Source organism: Spodoptera frugiperda, chromosome 26, assembly GCF_023101765.2.
Source record: "Spodoptera frugiperda isolate SF20-4 chromosome 26, AGI-APGP_CSIRO_Sfru_2.0, whole genome shotgun sequence".
NCBI lineage: Eukaryota > Metazoa > Arthropoda > Insecta > Lepidoptera > Noctuidae > Spodoptera > Spodoptera frugiperda.
In genome coordinates, this window is record NC_064237.1 from 12,460,596 (window position 1) to 12,480,479 (window position 19,884).

Sequence of the window (19,884 nt, forward strand, 5' to 3'; positions counted from 1 at the left end):
GAGAATCGATTCTTTAAAATATGTGATTGATATTGATTTGTTTTGTGTGGTCAATAATTATAGTTGTGACGGGCAAGTGTGAAGTCTAGCGTTCGATAACCGAGATTAACGAAATATCATTGAGCTTTCTGATTTAAAAATTCGTGGAATTGGTATTGTAACTGAAAGTCCTAGTAGTGACATGAAATCTGTTAAGTTAGCTAGAAGTTTAGCCAAAATTACTTCATGACGTTTTGCGTTAGTAATGTTCCGGAATGATAGTGTGAAATTTTACTCTCTGTTCCCTATAGTAGGTAAAATAAAATATACACAAACATTAATTGTGACCACTTTCGGAGAGCTATGCTTCGCCACGAACACGCTGACTCGTTTGCTTCCCTATCTCATATCAAGACACAAATTCAATAACAACTAACCAAGCAAAAAACTGCATACAATATTAACCTATTCCTATACCTATCCCTCTATTAATAATAGCTATGATGTAATATTACAATGATTTGTTACATTTTGATTGACATTAGAAGACGATTAGATATTATCAATATGATAATGAGTAGTGCGTTATAATAGGTGATTGATAGGGCTATACGTGTTGATGATTGATTGATTGATAAATACAAGATAGCTTGGAGCTTTGTAGTTGTGTTTAAAGGTTAGCAGTACCTATAAGTTAGATAGGTATTATAATTTTATAAATATATAATGCTTTGTTTTAAGAGAAGAAATTCATCCCATGTCTTCTCCCGCCTTGGGCGTGGCGAGAGGAAGTGTCAGACTCTTAGTCACTTAAAACCACCTCGTTCTTACTTCTGGTTTTCGAGCCAGAGCCCCGGTAAATATGTAATGCTTTCAACAAGTTTCGAAACTCTGGTTTTTATTCCCTAGAGATGTTGTTTTAAGTCCCATTTGAATCTCATTGAAGTCAGACTCCATCGGAATTAAAATTATAAGGCATTCACTTAAAAATCTAAAATATAACCTTATCCTGTTTGAGGTAACATCAAAATCCCACAATAACAATTCAATAAAACGCCGTTACTATAATTAGTATGCTGTACACCATATGAGTATACAATAATAAAACATTAATAAATCTGTCGTAACGTACGAAGAAATGCCATAGAATAACCATTGTCGGTCAAAATGTAGTTCAAACTATTACTAGTTGAGGATCACGTACTCGCTGTTGGCGTTTTGAATTTTAACAAAGTTTTTTTTGTGTAAAGATAATTCGAAGTCAAAGCTTATTCTGTAATACTATATTTATTATGTAAATGGTATGTATAAACATAGTTAATTGTCGAAAGCACGGCTTCTTTGAATCTTAACAAATATTTGTTTAAAAGCCATGTCGAAGCTTAAGACAATATTTGGAAAGTCATAAGATACTAGCTGACCCGGCAAACTTTGTACCGTCTCAAAAAAAAACTCGCCTTTTAAACCTTCTTTGGACTTCAAGACCAAAATCAAAATTAGCTAAATCAATCCAGTCCTTCAAAACCAAAGAACTTTCAAGACCAACATTAGCCAAATTAGTCCAGTCATTCTCGAGTTTTAACGGGACTAACGAACAGCAATTCATATAGATATTTATTATAATAATATAGCATGTAAGTTTATTGACATACGTAAATAAGATAATTATTAGTAGGACTCCAAAATATGGGGTGCGGTGCCAGAAGACCTCCCCGTGGTGCACCCTGGGTACAGGCAATAGTCCCCCTAACGGGGGTGATAGGGTTGGAGAGGCTATTGCCTGTAGCGAATTTCTGGACGGGGCGGAAGAACCCGAGATGGGTTCTGGGGGCGGCGGGCTTTGTGCTGACACATGGCCTGCGCCTCCGAGGGGGCGTCACTCCGCACGTCCCTCTGACTTAGCAGAGAGCGTGGCGGAGAGGCAAGGACGGTGCTCGTTGTGCACTCACCCTGCCAACGAGCAGCATCGGGGCACAAGTTGTCCTCGATTGCAACCGTTGATATCGTAATCCGGGAAGATGTCATGGTCATGTTTTATGACTCTGAACGGGACGAGGGTCTTGGCTTAATCGCCCGGACCGCGAGGAAGTTAACCTCTATAAAAAATTCCTCCAATACCAAGTTCTGGTGCGCGGCGAGGGTATGCGTGGCTGAGGAGTAGTGTCAGTCTCGAGCGCACCCCCAGCTAGGGGACCGGTGGACCCTCTAGTTGGGTTACAAATATACACTTACCCAGGTACAGGGGGCACTGCCTGGGTGGACTGAATATTTCCCCCACACTCGTGGGAATTATATGGAGAAAATACATTCAAAAAACAAAAAGCAACCACCAAAGAAGGAGAGGGCAGGTGAGCTTAGCTCACCTGCAGTTGTTGTGGCAGAGAGCCCCAGTGGCTCTGGTGCCCGTGGGGAGGAGCTGGTCTCGTCCGGCAAGTCCCACACACGGGTCCCAAGTCGGAAGGGGTCGGACTCGGAGTCCGACTCGTCATCTGTGTCTGGCGTGAGCGTCATTTCAATGCGCCAGACAAGATCAACTTTCAAGCGTCCCAGGACGGAGGAGGTTCGAGGACTGTCCTCGTCCTCCAATACGCAGGAGGCCCCGGCCCCACCTAAGATCCCCACGACTGCGCGGGGTAGAGGCAGGGGAAGGCCCAAGAGGCTGTCAGCCACTGCGCGGTCCAAGCCGGCTAAGCGTCTGGCCGCGGAGGATGCCCTGAAAAGTGGCGCCCTTTCAGACTCCTCTATAAAGGAGATTTCAGACGCCGACGGTATGCAAGGCGAGCGCGGCACTGGGACGCTGCGCCAAATCGTCAGAGAGGCGCTTCGCCAGGTAGCTGGAAAGAAATCCCAGTCTACTAATGCCGCTCAGCTGAAGTCGGTGGAAGCCGAAATAATGGCGGCGGTCTTTGATGTGTGCAAAGTACCCTCAGCGGGGAAAGTGCACCGGGAGCTGGCCGAAATGCGGCAGGAGCTGGCGCGCTTATCCGCCTCCAACGCGGCTCTGGAGACCGAGCTCCGGTCCACCAAGGCGGAGCTTGCCGCTTGCCGAGGATCATCTCATGATCCTCAACCCTCGGCGGAGCCCGATATGCTCGGTCTGATGCGCAGGGAGATGGCTGCTTTCCAGCAGCGTTTTAATGTGCTGGAGGGCAGACTCCTTCGTCCCTCCCTAGCGGCCTCGAGCTTAGCGACCTCGAGGTCATACGCGGCTGTTGCAGCCAGGTCCTCGACCTCCTCTGGTCAGACTGGCTGCGGTGCTCAACCAGTGGCGAGACCACGAGCGGCTCCTCCAACGAGGACCCCAGCACCCCCAGCGGTGCAGGCACCAGCTACATTGGCGGCGAACGCGTCCTCCGGACGCAAAAGAAGAAGAAGAGGTGCTGCGGCTCAGCAGGCTGAAGCCCCAGCCACAGGCGAGCCTACCCCACCAGCAAGGGGTCTAGACGGCAATGAGTGGCAGGTTGTCGGCGAGGCGAGGAGAGTCGCCAAAGAAGCGAGAAAGCGCCGCAAGAAAGCGCAGCGGCAGCGGCGGCAGCAGCAGCGCAAAGAGAAGCGCGCTGCGGCCTTGCTTCTCGCCCCTAAAACCGCGGCTGTAGTGATAACATTACAGCCCGATGCGGTGAAAAGGGGCGTAACATATGGCGACGTCCTCGCCAAATTGAAGGGGGCGGTGACTCCCGCGGAGTTCGGGGCCCCTAACGGGTTCGCTATTAAAGCGACCGCGACTGGAGCCCGTTTATTGGAGGTCCCCGGCGCAACCAGCGGCCCGTCCGCTGACGCCTTAGCCGAAAGGCTTCGGGCGTGTCTCGGTGCGGACGAGGTTCGCGTGTCCAGGCCCACTAAGTGCTTGGATCTGCGAATAATGGGCCTGGACGACTCCGTGACGGAGCATGAGGTGGTGGCCGCTGTCGCCAGGACGGGAGGGTGCCCTGTTGACCAGGTCAAAGCAGGCACCATCCGTCCGGACAACTCGGGGGTGCGCACGGTGGTCGTGAGTTGCCCCGTCACAGCGGCCAATAAAATTAAGGAGGGCAAAAGGCTCCTGGTGGGTTGGGTCTCGGCGCAGGTCAAGCTGCTCGAGGTCCGGCCTCTGAGGTGCTACCGCTGCCACGTGGGCCACCACGTGAGCGTTAAATGCACCTCGGAGGTTGACCGCAGCGACCGCTGCTTCCGCTGCGGTCAGCCCGGTCACAAGGCCGGTACGTGCACCGCCCCGCTGCACTGCGACGCATGTGCGGCGGCTGGCAAGCCGGCCAATCACCGGGCCGGGAGCAAGGCCTGCTCCCCGCCTACCAAACCCAGGGGCAAGGGCAGGCCCTCCGCCGCCCCCGTCGTTTCCACCGCCGCCACCGTAGCAGTCGCCACTGCCACCGCCGCCGCGGTAAGCGCCGGCTGTAATGCCGCCAGGGAGGAGGTTGTAATGGATTGCCATTAATGCATCCATTCCGCCTCCTCCAGGCGAACATCAACCACTGCGCCGCTGCTCAGGATCTCTTGCTCCAGAGCATGGCGCAGTGGTCGATCAATGTCGCCGTAGTCTCCGAGCCGTATTTCGTCCCGCCCAGGGATCACTGGGTGGCGGACTTGGACGGCTCGGTGACCATCATCTCGTCGGCCGCCGCCGGTACCCCGACTCTCGAGAGCGCTCGGAGAGGCCGGGGTTGTGTCGCAGCACGGTTCGGAGAGATCGCTGTGGTGGGCGTGTATTTCTCTCCGAACCGAACTCTCGCCGAGTTCCACAACTCCCTTAGGGAGTTGGTCGCCGTCGTCGTCGGGTTCCGTTCCCTCCCCGTGCTTGTCCTCGGGGACTTCAATGCCAAAAACTTGGCTTGGGGTTCCCGGTTGACCGACGTTCGGGGTAGGATGGTGGAAGACTGGGCTCTGGAGACAGGCCTAGTCGTCCTGAACCGGGGTTCTGTCCCCACGTGTGTGCGGATGCAGGGTGAGTCGGTGGTGGATATCTCGTTCGCCAGCCCCGCTCTGTCACCGCGTGTTGTTGACTGGCGCGTTATGGAGGAGGTGGAGACGTTTTCTGACCACCGGTACATCCGGTTCAACGTCTCCGCCGAGTCCGCGGACCCGCCAGTCAGACAGGCCCCATGTGGCCCGCGTTGGGCGCTAAGACAGCTGGACCGGGAGCTTTTCCTGGAAGCCGCAATCGTGCAGGCCTGGGTGATACCACCAGACAGGCCTGCCGACATCAATGAGGAGGCAAGATGGCTCCAGGACGCCATGTCCAGAATATGTGACGTGGCGATGCCCCGGGTTCGGCCAGGTCAGCGCAAGCGCCAGGTGTACTGGTGGTCGCAAGAGCTGGCTGCTCTGCGCAGTGCGTGCGTTACTGCGCGACGCCAGTACACCAGGCACCGCAGGCTCCGTATCCGCCCTCCAGAGGCGGAGATTAGAGAGGCGGAGTTGTACGAGGGGTACAAGGTGGCGAAGGCCGCCCTCAAGGCGGAGATTTGGCGGGCTAAGGAGGAAGCCCGCCGGCAGATGCTGGAGACTCTGAACAGAGATCCATGGGGGCGCCCCTATCGGATGGTGCGTGATAAGCTCCGCACGTGGGCTCCCCCGCTGACTCAGAGTCTCCGGCCAGAGGTCGTAGAGGAAGTAGTCGGCGCCTTGTTCCCCCGACTACGGAGGGGTTTCACCCCTCCATCTATGACTCCGCCCCCTGCGGTTCCCAATGCGGGTCACAGTGACGACGACGACGACATCGTTCCGGAGGTGACCGAGGCAGAATTGAGAGCGGCGGTGCGCCGGATGGGCGCCAAGAACACCGCCCCAGGACCCGATGGCCTGCATGGCAAGGCGTGGGTCCTGGCCTCAGAGGCTCTCAGGCCTCGATTAATCGGTCTCTACAGCGCATGCATGGAGAGGGGCCAGTTCCCACTTCAGTGGAAGACGGGAAAACTGGTCCTCGTGAAGAAGCCGGGGCGCCCTGCGGACTCTCCGTCCGCATACCGGCCCATTGTGCTGCTCGACGAGGTGGGAAAAGTCTTCGAAAGGATAATTTCGAACCGCCTCGTCGCGCACTTGTCCGGAATTGGGCCGGACCTCGCGGATGGCCAGTTCGGCTTCCGCAGAGGGCGCTCCACGGTGGACGCCATCATGCGCGTAAGGGACCTCACGACGGGGACTGCAGTGTCCAGGGGTAAGGTCGTAGTGGCGGTGTCTCTGGACATCGCCAACGCCTTCAACTCCCTACCCTGGAGCTGCATACTGGAGGCACTCCGGTATCACCGGGTGCCTACCTACCTCCGTCGTATAATCGAGGCTTACCTGACAGACAGGTATGTCATATACCCCGGTCACCAGGGCGAATGGAAACGGCGAGAGATGTCGCGCGGTGTTCCACAGGGTTCGGTTTTGGGACCGCTCCTGTGGAATATCGGTTACGACTGGGTGCTGCGCACCGACCTCCCGAACGGCGTCGACGTAATTTGCTACGCCGACGATACGCTAGTGCTAGCGCACGGGAGGTCGCACCAGGCGGCGGCCAACTTAATGGCGAGAGCGGTTGCGACAGTAGTTGAAAGGATCCGGCAATTGGGACTCGAGGTGGCGCTCCACAAGTCCGAGGCCATGTGCTTTCATGGCCGCGGGAACGCGCCACCTCCGGGTGGGTCCCAAATAACGGCGGGAGGAGTTTCCATCGGCGTCGAGACGACGATGAAGTATCTAGGACTCGTCCTCGACAGTCGATGGAACTTCGTGGAACACTTTCGACGTTTGGCTCCTAAGTTGGAACGGACGGGGGCTGCGCTTAAGCGGCTCCTGCCAAACCTCGGGGGGCCAAATGCCTCCTGCCGGAGGTTGTACGCGGGGATCGTGCGATCCATGGCCCTCTACGGCGCCCCTGTGTGGGCGCCGAACCTGATGCGGCGGCCAGCTCGGGCGCTGCTCACATCTCAGAGGGTCATGGCCATCCGGGTGATCCGTGGATATCGCACGATCTCCGGGGAGGCGGCGAACCTCCTTGCCGGATTACCGCCGTGGGATTTGGAGGCGAAGGTGCTCGCGCACGTGTTCAGTTTGCGCGCCGACGCGTGCCGCCGGGGCGAAACTCCACTGCCGCGCCAGATCAGTGCGTGGCGGGACGAGCTCCGGCGCGATCTCATGGCGGAATGGCAGCAACGACTGTCGCAACCGAGGGCTGGGCTCGCTGTCATCGCAGCGGTAAGTCCCCTCTTTGAGGAGTGGCTAGAGAGGCGCCACGGCGTCCTCACCTACCGCCTGACGCAGGTGCTTACCGGACATGGGAGTTTCGGTAGGTTCCTGTTCCTTATTGGGCGGGAGGAAACGCCCGGGTGTCATCACTGCGAGGACCGCCCGGAGGACACGGTAGAACATACGGTGGCGGTGTGCCCTGCGTGGGCTGAGCACCGCCAAGTCCTCAGGGATGTGGTCGGCGACGGCGACCTCTCGCGCCCGGCACTGGTTCAGGCCATGGTGCGGAGCGAGAGGGACTGGGATGCCGTCTCCTCTTTCTGCGAAGCAGTCATGCTAGCTAAGGAGGAGGCGGGGCGCGTGAGAGAACAAACCTCCTCACGCCCCAGCCGTCGCGAGAGACACTCCGGGCGTCGGGGATCGCGGGACGATCTCCGGCCACCGTAAGTGCGGGCCTGCGAGCGGCGAGTAAGGGTAGCTCACCGCCCGAACAGAACCAGACCCGTGCGTACGGCGCGTAGCGTTCCGCGCGCGCCTCAAAGAGCCATCAGACCACCACAGATGGGGCCCAGTAGGGCTGATGCCTGATCCGGAGCTGCGGACTACCTAGCGGGTTTACCGGGGCTCCGGCTCGAAAAGCAGGAGAAGGAACGGGGTGGTTTTTAGTCAGTAAGAGTCTGACACTCCCTCTCGCCTCGCCCAAGGTGGGAGAAGTCATTGGATGATTTTCCCCCCAAAAAAAAAAAAAAAAAAAAAAAAAAAAAAAAAAAAAAAAAAAAAAAAAAAAAAAAGGACTCCAAAATATAACACCCAAAAGCCTATACTATAACCCTAAAATCGATTGAAAGAATCATACAAATAACATCTCATAATTTCACATAACCACGAAGTTCCGTTGTAACCAAAACAATAATCCCACCCAAAACATAAATGTGAAAGGCTGCCAAGTTCGATAATATTGGAATGCTTCGCCTATAAAAGAAGTGAGATCTAAATAAGTAGGTACCAAGTTCCATACACAGACCTCAGTTAAAAATGATATAACAAGTTGGCAAGTTTTCACACACTTTGTTATAAACCTACTAAACGCAATGAGTCAAGTATATAATTTTCTATTAAAACTTGCCAAGTTATATCATTTTTAACTGAGGTCTGTGTATGGAACTTGGTACCTACTTATTTAGATCTCACTTCTTTTATAGGCGAAGCATTCCAATATTATCGAACTTGGCAGCCTTTCACATTTATGTTTTGGGTGGGATTTCATTTATTTTTGTAAGGTTTATTTACTTTTTTTCTTATTTTACTTTACTTTGACTAAATACAAACCTTCGTAACGAATTTTAGGTCGGTACGACCATTGGAAGATATAGATAAATTTTTTGTTTTAGTTCCTTAGGGGTATGAATTTACACCTTCATTATTTTTAAAACCGACTCACACTTGGCCATTTTCTAATTTTTTCCTTTACCTTGACCTAAAGACCTACCTCCATGCCAAATTTCAAGTCAATACGACCATTGGAAGTGGTCTAGGTTTTTGATGAGTGAGTGAGTGAGTCAGTCAGTGAGTGTATAGTAAAAATAGCGATTTTCTGACGTCAATATCTCAAGACCTACAATAGGTACATTAATGAAATTTTGTATTTTAGATAAGTAAGTAGATCTCGACAGATACTAGAAATTTCATATGCGTAGATAAAATAGATTTTGAGTTATAGGTGGGTCGAACTTGGCCCGAAATGGTTCGTGTAATATAACCCACGGCCGGTGTGTCGGTTTTTTTGCTCGAACTTGGCGGACACACTGCCGTGTGTCTAGATTTCTGATATTTTACAACAGTCTAATTTGTTCCCACGTGCAAACATAACTGGAGCTCTCAAACACCGTTGTAATAACTTTAATCTGATGCAGTCTATACGTGTACGTATGAAACCAGATCAATATTTAAGACGATCACTATACATACATACATACAAACCAGTTTTTTATGTTTATCTATAGGAAGCTCGTGATTTGTTGTCTTTTTATAGCTGTTTGGCTTCCACTGTGTTGTAAGAGCCAAATAGTCGCTTACAGATTTGATGGAGACTAATTTTCTTTGCCTGCCGACCTTAGTTTTTATTCAGTAAGAGTCTGACACTCTTTTACGCTTCACCCATGGTGAGATACATAAGTCACTTAAAAAAAAAGCCGCCAGGCAAAAGTGTAGACTGCATAAATTATCTTATGAACAACAGAAGGCACATAGTCCCACAGTGGAAGAGCTGTTGATGATGATGACGACAACGATTGCAATGGCTGGTCTACTTATACTGTCGAGAACGAAGTTTGAGTTGAATTTTTTTAGCAAAATTACACTTGTGATAATTCTACCTCTTATTACTTACAAGAAAGACGTACATAGAATAAAAATAAAATTAGTGTAAATAGGCTCTCAAGCAGCATTGCATCCAGGAAACATTATTTGTATGTCACCAAACACTGAATAAGGACGACAGGCCTTTCCTAAAACAAAGACAGAGGTCGCGCGAATGTCAGTCAGTGTAGAACATCAGTACCAACGCGGACTCAACAATGGCTCTTTGTCAAATGTTCCCACACGGTAACTGAGTAACTGTTTAGGTAATGGTGGTGAGACAAGCGTTTTCTCTAGTTTCATCTCATACTCATATAAAGTCGCCTCAATACCATTAAAACTAATCATTAAAAATCGTTACTTTATATAAATGCCTGCCAAATGCTGCGTTAATGCCTGTCTCGTTGGTCGAGTGGTTGCAAATGCGACTGCCGGACAAGGGGTCTCGGGCTCGATTCCCGGGTCGGGCAAAGTAAAACTGGGCATTTTTCGGTTTTTCGAAAATTTCTCAGTAGTTAGCACGGAGTCTGGAATTGTGCCCAGTATATGGCAATACGGTAACCCCCTATTATATGGGACTTATAATACAAATGGTGCAATGTGGGTGTACATTGTATAGTGGCATATGTACCTATGCGCACCTCTGCCTACCTCTTTGAGGATAAAAGGCGTGACATTGCATCTACATATTATATGCAAACTTTTTTTCTAGTTAAAATCTTTATCTGAATGAAGACAGAGTATATTGTAAAAACTAGACTCCCCATTCCCCAATCGTTCCTTTAACTTCTTACCAATAAGGTAGTAGGTATTACAAAAGAGTGCTAAAATGCACCATGTAAGAGTGGACACTACTTTACTAAAGTGACATGGGAAACCCATTAATTTTGACAAGCTTTCCTATAGTAGACATAAGTAGGTAAGCAGTTAAGTACCATACAATGTTCTTTACGATTTCTAGGCAACTTTCTGTAGTTTAAGAAAATAGACCAGTTTTTCTAGGCCACCTAAATTATAATGACAGAAGTGTGCTTGCTATGTATAACTTAAAAGTGGTTGTGATCACAAGCGTAAAATTATTTTTCTGGATTATATTTTTATTTTGGAATGAAATTTAATAGGATTATATATGAAAAATACAATTTTATATAATTATTTATTAGTTAAGTATTTTCACTCCGGTCAAGCTGATATGTTCATAGCTCTTCTACGAGTAAAAACTTTTTCAGTTGTTTCACATTAAGTAAGCAAGTATAATTATAATTATGTGCTTTAGTGCCGCATGCATATAAAAAAAAAACATAAAAAAGAATATAATTGCCTTATTACGTTATTAGTGTTATTACCTTCCACGAGTATTAAAGTAAAACCTTTTCTCCCCGACTGTATGAGAATGAAACCAATGGGACTGAACACAAACCCACGCTATTACCTAGATCTTCGTACATTTTGATATAACATTTACATAACATTACGACTCACCTTGAAGGGTTAGGCAGACTATTCTTAATATATTATACGTCTGACATTTTTAAGCATAGTCACTTAGTATAGAAAATTTTACCCTGAGTTTTGTGGGCGTTTACGAACATACGAATTGACAGAGTGAGTCTAGTGCTGAACTACAGGCTTCTTCTACTATAAGAAGACATGTCATACTCTCTCATTTTTGTAACTGACTCTTGAAAGCAGTTCAAAAGGTCCAGAGGGCTTAGTACGAGTATGTTTTACGTTGAACGAGACGACGCTCAACAGTCTGATTGGCCGGCTCCAATGAACCAACTAAACAGAGCGTCGTACACGGTCTTGTTTTGCTTAAACGTAAACTCCGTACTAAGTCTTCACATTTATCAGAGTCCTCCTATATGTCTCTATACGTTAGACACCTTCTTCCACACCCACAAGAAGAATCGGGGTGAAGACAAATGTATTTTACTCTGCTACCGTTTCGCTTACTGACATAATAATATTATTCAGAAAACGGTAATACAGTTTACGTCTACTTCCTAATAGCTAACATCTATTTAACTTCCTAAGTAGACCAAATCCTAATGCCCTAGTTATGGATAAAAGACATCGGATTACTAATGACGAGAGATTACCGTAATCTGACGAGTAAAGCGAATATTGACGTAGAGCAGACATGTTATTTACTAGTACCGTATTTGGATTTACCAGTAATGGCAATAGTAATTTCGTAGTTGAAGAAATTGGTTTATAATTAAAGATCAGATTGGCCGACTGGGTTTGTGAATTTGGATTAGTGGGTTTTATGGTATTTTAAGTTGTTAGGTGGGTTACTAATACGTGACTTCAATATGGTTCAGTTATTTGCGTATAGACAGAAAAATCTCGTTTTTTTATGAGTAACATTTTAAGGTACAAGACCTAATCAAGAAATCCTTCAATCAAGAAATTCCTTGGAGTTTGAAATAATTATATTCAATGTTGAATCGTCGTTTTCGACAATACAACAATAAATAATATCACCTATACACTATACATTCACCTTAGATTTTTTGAGGGAAAAAGACAGAAAAGGCTGGGGCTTATTAATCATTTCCAACAAAAATACTTAGCGCCTATTTCACCACCTCCATATAAGTGCCTGATAAACTTATGTGACAGATAGTGCATACAAATTACGTTCTTAATCCAAAGTTATCTGATACATAGCGGCTATCCAGATATTGTGAAACAAGTCCTTAATATGATAAATCGAAAAAAAAACTATATAAATCAACTGAACAAAAATTACCTTATCCGATCAATTCTATTCAACCACAAAAGGATCACAAAACCAATCAGCTACCAGGCTGACATACAACAAAAGAGCAAATCAATTCAGTTATTAAAATAAAATAAAAAACAACAATGCCTCTAACAGTACCGAACGTGACTTTTTTTCTAAAGCAAACATCTATCCGTTACCAGGCGACCATAACTTTAGAAGAGGTAGATGACCGTTCCAAACACAAACTTAAAACGAACACCTCGTTAATTGAAATTAAGCCTTACGACACATGTTATAAAGTCGATAGAGGTCGCAAATTAGATTTTTGTTGACAAATTTATGAGGTGCTGTTCGAAAAATGGATACGAGGAGTATTTTTCAAAGAGTTTATGGAAGATTGGTTGTAAAGTTATCGTGGTTTTGACTTCAATGCTGCTGTTGACTTGGTGTTAGCTTCTCACAAGTTCAACAAAATATGGACAAGAACGGTCTTTGGTACTTTTTTTAATGTTTTGTTTTGGTTTTTAGAAGCGTTGAGTTAGTATGAATAATAAAAAGCATTTGGTTTTTGATTGAAAAATTTTCTAGTTAATTAGGTATATCAAACAAATTAACAAGCAACACGTTTTTGTTTGTTATTTTATTTTTAATTTACAATCTGTTTTGATACTCTACACTGTTAAGCTGTCTATGATTCTACTATAAAATGATCAGAATTTTCAATTAAAGAATTTTCATTGAAAAGAAATTCTGGTAATGATAATTTGGTTCTGAAAAATAGGCTCATATAGTTAATTGTATTTTTTAAATAATTTTTCAAACAAACCATGCATTATAGTCAAGTATAAAATAATTACGTTCCAATTAAAATTCTTTTCTCCTAATGATTTTCCAAGAAATATAAAAGTGGACATATTTTCAAGAAGTATTATGTCAGCACTGCAGGATGTGACAGCTCAAAGCTGCCGCTTGCGTACGCGCACGTCGCGAGGGTGACATTGCTACGCGTATAAGATCGGCACCTCTTTGTGTAATAAGAGGGAAAGGTAAAAAATAGTATGGCGTTATGGTCAGATTATAAACTATTAGAATTTTAAATCTTAATAATGAATTTATTATTATGCGACTGTCGTGTCGTTACTGTAGGCTGCTCATGAATATGTGCCTCAAGCATGACTTGAAATTAGTCGAGTTCCACGTCAAATAATTACGTGAGTAAGCCGAAAAACATAATAATGAATGACTCACGAAAGTTATATTATAAACTTAATAGTGAATCTCAATAATAAGATTTCTCTAGTTATTCCTAAATGTAATTGCTCAGCTGGTTAACTTAAATTCCCATAAACTTTTTCGAATTTGTCTATCGAGTTTAACACGTTAACCGCCACGTTCGGTCACTGGCGACCGATGCTTAGCGGAAAATTTGCCTTCAACAGTTTTCTTTCAGCAATTTACTACTTTAAAGTGTAGTGCATTTTCATTATAACGCAAGAAGATGTCCATTTTAATATTTCCTACTACCAATTGTCTTGGATCAGAAACCAGCAAAAGTCATGATACTAGGTAGTATACTAAGAACCTCAATTTCAACAAATGTGAAGTAACTTTACCACCGAACACTACAGAACACGGGTCAACGCACTCCTTACTTTTAATTAAAACTATAATAGGATAGGTTAGTAACCAATTTACAACAAGGTACATAGATATATAGAAAAAAACAAACTATTTTATGTGAATGACACTTCAATAATATGTATGTATGTACATAAAGTTTGTATGTATGTGTGTACGTGACAGGTGCGCGCGCGCAGGCGGTGTGTCTGATCTCACGACACTTATAGAGTACTTGTATGTATGATACATTAATTTTAATTTAATTTGTATTGAGTGGAAATATTTTTATTCGTGGTTGTACTTTTTGTGATCATTTGTTTGTTTTAGATAATATATATTTAACTGTTTAATATTGGTTCAGCACTCGCTAATACGACAACTGAGTTATAAGGTTTGAGTTTGGTACTCGAATTGGGTAGAGATTTTTCAGTATTTGGAAAAATCGAACTGTGCACAGAAAATGGGATGATATAAAGAGATGCAACTATACTTGGGATTTGCTTTAAAAATTACTATTTTATCTGTTTTTTCTTTGTTAGCTGTAAGTCCTCCATAATTTATAAATAAATAAAATAATAAATAAATAAGTGAATAAATAAATAGATAGATAAATAAATACTAAATAACTTCAACACTTTGGTAGACACCAAAGTGTTGGTAAATAAATGCCATGATATTAAATAATATGATTATTAAACAGATAATCCGATGAGAAATATGAACAGTTCAATAACTCCACAAAAACTTGTTTATCACATATCTTCAATATCAAAAGTGGAACGAAAGTCTGCGTTGTACATCACACTGTTTTGCTCATCCAATACTGCGAAACCAACACACATCGACACTCTCCCATCGCACAATGTACATTGCGTAGTTTGTTACGAGACATCAAAGTGTGACACTAACATATGCGGTAATGTATGTAGTAAAGTGAGTGATTTCTAATAAACTTCTATAATCCAATTAGTGATGTTCGCGTGTGTTCAAGAATGCGGAATGAGTGAAAATGTGTTGTCGCTGAAAATGCAATGTCATTTTATTGGAAGGTAAGCAGGGTAGTAGCTTGTCGTTTAGAAAGTTTAATGGTTATTTATTGGGTGTTTTAAATAATTAGGTTTTTGCTGTTTTTTACTGATATTCTGTTTAAGCAAGGGTTGTTTGGAAATATCGACAGAATTATTACGTTTTACTTTTAACGATTTTAGTCGTATAATTTCAAATGTATTTTTAGGTTTCCTCACGATATTTTTCATCACCGTTTGTCAGTGGTGCTAACGAATCTAAACAATCTTAGCAAGTAGGTACATATAACTCGGAAAATGTTACATTGGTACATGCCGTTGGTAGGATTCGAACCCGCACCCTCATGCATGAGAAGCTGGCGGGAGGTCTTTAACCTCCGGGCCACCACAGCACTAATCTGACATTACCATATATTAACCCATAATGCATAACTGTATTGCATGAATGTAACAAATTAATCAGCAACCCATACAATAATTATTTCTTACAATATTATTATAATGTAAATCAATGCAACACGTTTTTGTAGTCTGTCTGTCTGTCTGTTGAACGGATCGTGGCATTAATTAATTATTGATAGACGTAACAATGGATTAGATCATGAGGAGAATAGTATTTGTTATATCTTATAACAAAGTCACATGGGAACGTTATTGAATAATTGTTATGTATTTAAGAAAATATACGTAACAGATATTTTCTTCGAAAAAGTTAAGTCAACTTAAGTCTGGTGATATACCTAAGACCTAAGTCTGAAAAATTCTATGCTTGAAACCGCATCGAAATCGGTTTAGGTAAACGCGAGATAATCGCGGACAAATATACATACATACAGGTCAAACTGAGAACCTCCTTTTTTAAATTTGGTTAAAAATTGTAAAAAATAATTTAGAAATTGTAAGCCCAGGTTTCCTCACGATGTTTTCCTACACCGTTTGTCAGTGGTGTCTAAATAATCTTAGAAAGTACTATGTAACTCGGAAAGAGTACTTGCAGTTGTTAGGTTTCAAACTCGCACTCTCATACATGAGAAGCGGGCGTCTTACCTTCGGGCCACCACGACTATATAAAAAAGCAGTATACCATTGCCTTATCTTTCAAGAATATTTTTCCAATAGTCAATATACTGACGAAATCAAGAGACAAATTATCAGCCATAAAAACAAGATCATTATAAAATAAATAGTTCATTCTAAACTTAGTTTTATGACCGACAAGAGCAAATTACATCAATTTAATGTTATATCAACGTTATGTCGAGTTCATAAAGATTTTTAATTAAATATGGAAACTGGTTCTTTGGTCATAAATTGTTAATTTTATTGATTCTGTCAGGGTTGTCAAATATTGTTGATTCATAACTTAGGAAGTTGATATTGTTAAGATATATATGTATTATAATAAGAATACAAGATAATGTTACATAATATTTTATTTACTATCTTGTTGTTTGAGTAATTGTAAAGAGTGACTGCTGAGCCAGAGGTTTCGATTAAAATGTTATTGGGTTTTTTGTATTTTTTTTTCTGTAATAGTACGAAGGCTGAAATTCTACCTGGTGTATTTATAGATTTAGGATTGCCCCCTATTAGGGGCTCAAGAGCAGGTCCATTTAGAGGACTTGGTACCCCTTACACGGTAGTTTTGGTGAGGTCAAACTCCCTAGTCTTTTATGCCCAAAAAGCTAGGCACCTTTTGAAGGTTTCCCCCCATCATAAAAAAGGCTCATCCCCTTACATGAACATGTAACATAATTGGTAAAAAGTGACACCAAACTAAGCCAAGTCTTTTGCTCAACAGTAATAAATAAGTAGCTATTCTGATAACCGAATAAATTAAGATACCTAGAATTACTAACAAACCAATTAACTTCTTGCATCATTGATACGCCTAATAAGAATATTAAAAATTCCCTATACTTTTTGCTCTTCATAATCCGACCTCCACATTGTTACTCAGCAAAAACTACAAAGTAATATCCATATAGCTTTGTTCTTGCAAATGTCTATCACAGACATACAAATTAGATTTTTTCACTGACCCGGATTCGAAGTGAATAACCCTATCATTATTTTTTGACGTCACCTATAGGGTTCACAGATTAATTTGATACAAGTATTTTTAATTTTGTTAGGTCACAACTTAGGCCCAGAATACATAGTTACTCGTATCTGTCCTGGGCTTCAGTGGTGACATGATAAAATGAAAATAAATATAACTGGGAAAATTTGGATATATTGCAACAGTATCTGTATGTCAAGCTAGAAGCTCATATTTGTGTCGCGGAATGCTGCTCACGAATTTAATCCTTTATCATGGCTTGAAACTAGTCAAGTTCCTCTTCAAACACTTACGTGTGTAAGCCGAAAAACATACTATTAAATTTAGTATGTCGCACAAAAGATATAATAATTATTCATTAGATACAATCTAGTCTTTGTACCAAGTAGACTAATCGGAAATTTGAACTATTATTATTTTATCTTTTGACAACCCTGCTCCGAAATATCAATCCGTATTTCATCACGAGCACGATTCCTAGTAGACAATCCATCATGGTATTAACAACCGGTTCCCATTAACATATTAAAAATTACACAATCATTGTGTCTACATTCATTTAAAACTATACGTATAGCCTATTGATTGAGAGTGAAGAAAAGAGGTAACAAGAGTCTACTCTACTATTACTCGCCTTTTATTCCCGAAGGGGTAGGCAGAGGTGCACATTACAACGTTCATCAACTTTTCACCATTTGTGTTTATAATATAAATGTAACAGGGGTGAGCCTATTACCATATACTGGGCACAATTCCAGACCTCATGCTACTACCTACTGAGAAAATTTCGAAACGCCGAAATAAGCCCAGTAATACTTTACTCGACCCGGGAATCGAACCCGAGACCCCTTGTCCGGCAGTTGCGCTTGCGATCACTCGCAATTAAATAGCTACTTTAAATATTGATATTTCGTCCAGCAATTAGGCAAATAGTGACTTTGGCTCAAAATGTACTAAAAATAATCTGTTTCTAAGTCACACATTAAATCCAGTCCTAAGTTTACTTTAAAATACAACAAACACTTTGTTTAAACTATAGCTCTGCTAATAAACAGAGCTATCCAAAGCAATAAACTCCATCAGAACCGTCACAGTAATTTCCTATAATGTTCGGACGAGACGGCAAACCGCATTGATTGTACATTACATACATGTGAATACTAATGCTATGCAGATCCATACAAACAGACATACACGATTATTTAAATTGCATCATATTTACGATTTTCTTTTCGTTTGCACGTAGGAAGATATTGTCAATGTGTATTTGCATTTTATGTTTGACGCATTCCCCTTTCACTTATAAAAGTATTTTTGTTTAATAATACTGGTAGATGGTTTATTTTAACTTTAACTACAAACAGAGTCAAACTATATAATATAGAGAAACTTTTTTGTATACTGGTTAGTTTTATTTTTATCACAATAATAAAACATAATTTTTTTCATGTTGGAAAATCATCCAATGACTTCTCTAGCCAGGGTAAGGCGAGAGGGAGTGTCAGACTCTTACTAACTAAATAAAAACCATCCCGTTTATACTCCTGCTTGTCGAGCCGGAGCCCCGGTAAAACCGCTAGGTAGTCTGCAGCTCCGGAAACAACAACAGAATTTTGCGAGGCCATCGGCCGCGTTATTGGAAGACTAGATAGGTATTTTGGAACTTCAGTTGCTAACAGCTGATCATGTGAAAGAACGCGTGTGCAAAATTTGTACTATTACTTTAAACGTAAAGCAAACTCGTACTAATGATAGTGAGCAAAGGGGCCGTGATGATGTGTTACTCTTTCGGGGATTAAAAAACATGAAGTATTTTATATGTGTATATCAACTACGAGGTGTTATAGTACAACTTGAGACACTGCATAGTCTCGTGTGAACAGTTTTGTCATACATTACGAGGTTGCTCGAGCGAGACGTGATAAATATCCACTCAGCCGCATCGAGATCTATGCCTAGTGCAGTGTCTATTTACAATTTACTTATTTGTTGCTTATGTGCACATTCTTGCACTTGCGAATATGTAAATGGTAAGTGTGGATAATGATAGACCAGTAATTTTAAATATTGATGGTTGGAAGTATAAATGAAAAGCGAAGAAAAGGTTTGGTTACATGATATAGAAAGTCAAGGGGAGTGTGTGTCGAACTAAATAGTCAACAGCTTTAGCGTGCTGCAAAACTACAACACTAATTTACTTTATTTCGAGTAATATACCTTTTTTCTCCTTTCCTTTATAGTTAGAGAACAAATATTGTTTTTGTAAAATGGGGAACCGTCTCCAAAAATGTCATCCTCAATTTTTATTATAAGTAAGTCTAAGTTTTAAGTCGAGTAATATACCGAAAACCTCTTACGTCTGAAAAATACTATGCTGAAAACAGCATTAAAAAATAATTGCGCACAAACACACATACATACATATCAAATTGAGCCTTCAACTGTTTTTTTAAGTCAGTTAAACAGAAACACGAGGCACCGATATGCAATTATTTTTTACAAACAAGTTTAATTTCAGGCTATAAAACTGATGACATAATGGTGAAAGACAAATGTCTGTACTGTAGTCTTTCTAAACACTAATTACCGCGTCAGTCAACAGTCTAATATATATGATAATTTATTCACTACACTTAAATTAAAAACAAGATTAATATGATCCCCAATTAATTATGCATTTATATTTTATTTTCTCCGTGCGTACAAATAAATCAATCGTTGGGCAATCCGTCATTTAAATGTTTAGATGTAAACAATAATTAATTCGCGAGAAAGTTAACAAACATATACATATAATATAAGATATGAACATAACGATTATAAAAATATCGTTGGTAGGGAAATAAATCTTTTTTCAAAAAAGGGCATGTGGCCTTCAATTTTCTTTAACGCCTCCATTTTTTTGTAAGTTAGACAATATCCCTGAAGTCTTCTTC

At 42.8% G+C, this 19,884-nt stretch overlaps 2 protein-coding genes across 3 annotated transcripts in view; one reads left to right on the forward strand and one right to left on the reverse strand.

The window, feature by feature from the left end:
• Positions 1 to 19,884, reverse strand: part of LOC118264513 (uncharacterized) — a 157,946-nt gene that overhangs the window by 72,578 nt on the left and 65,484 nt on the right. The window lies entirely within an intron of this gene.
• The window catches only part of LOC118264327 (uncharacterized), a 419,163-nt gene continuing 409,140 nt past the window's right edge, over positions 9,862 to 19,884 (forward strand). The window contains exon 1 of the mRNA XM_050704899.1: positions 9,862 to 9,867. The gene's annotated coding sequence lies outside the window, so the exon portion shown is untranslated. The remainder of the gene's footprint in view (positions 9,868 to 19,884) is intronic.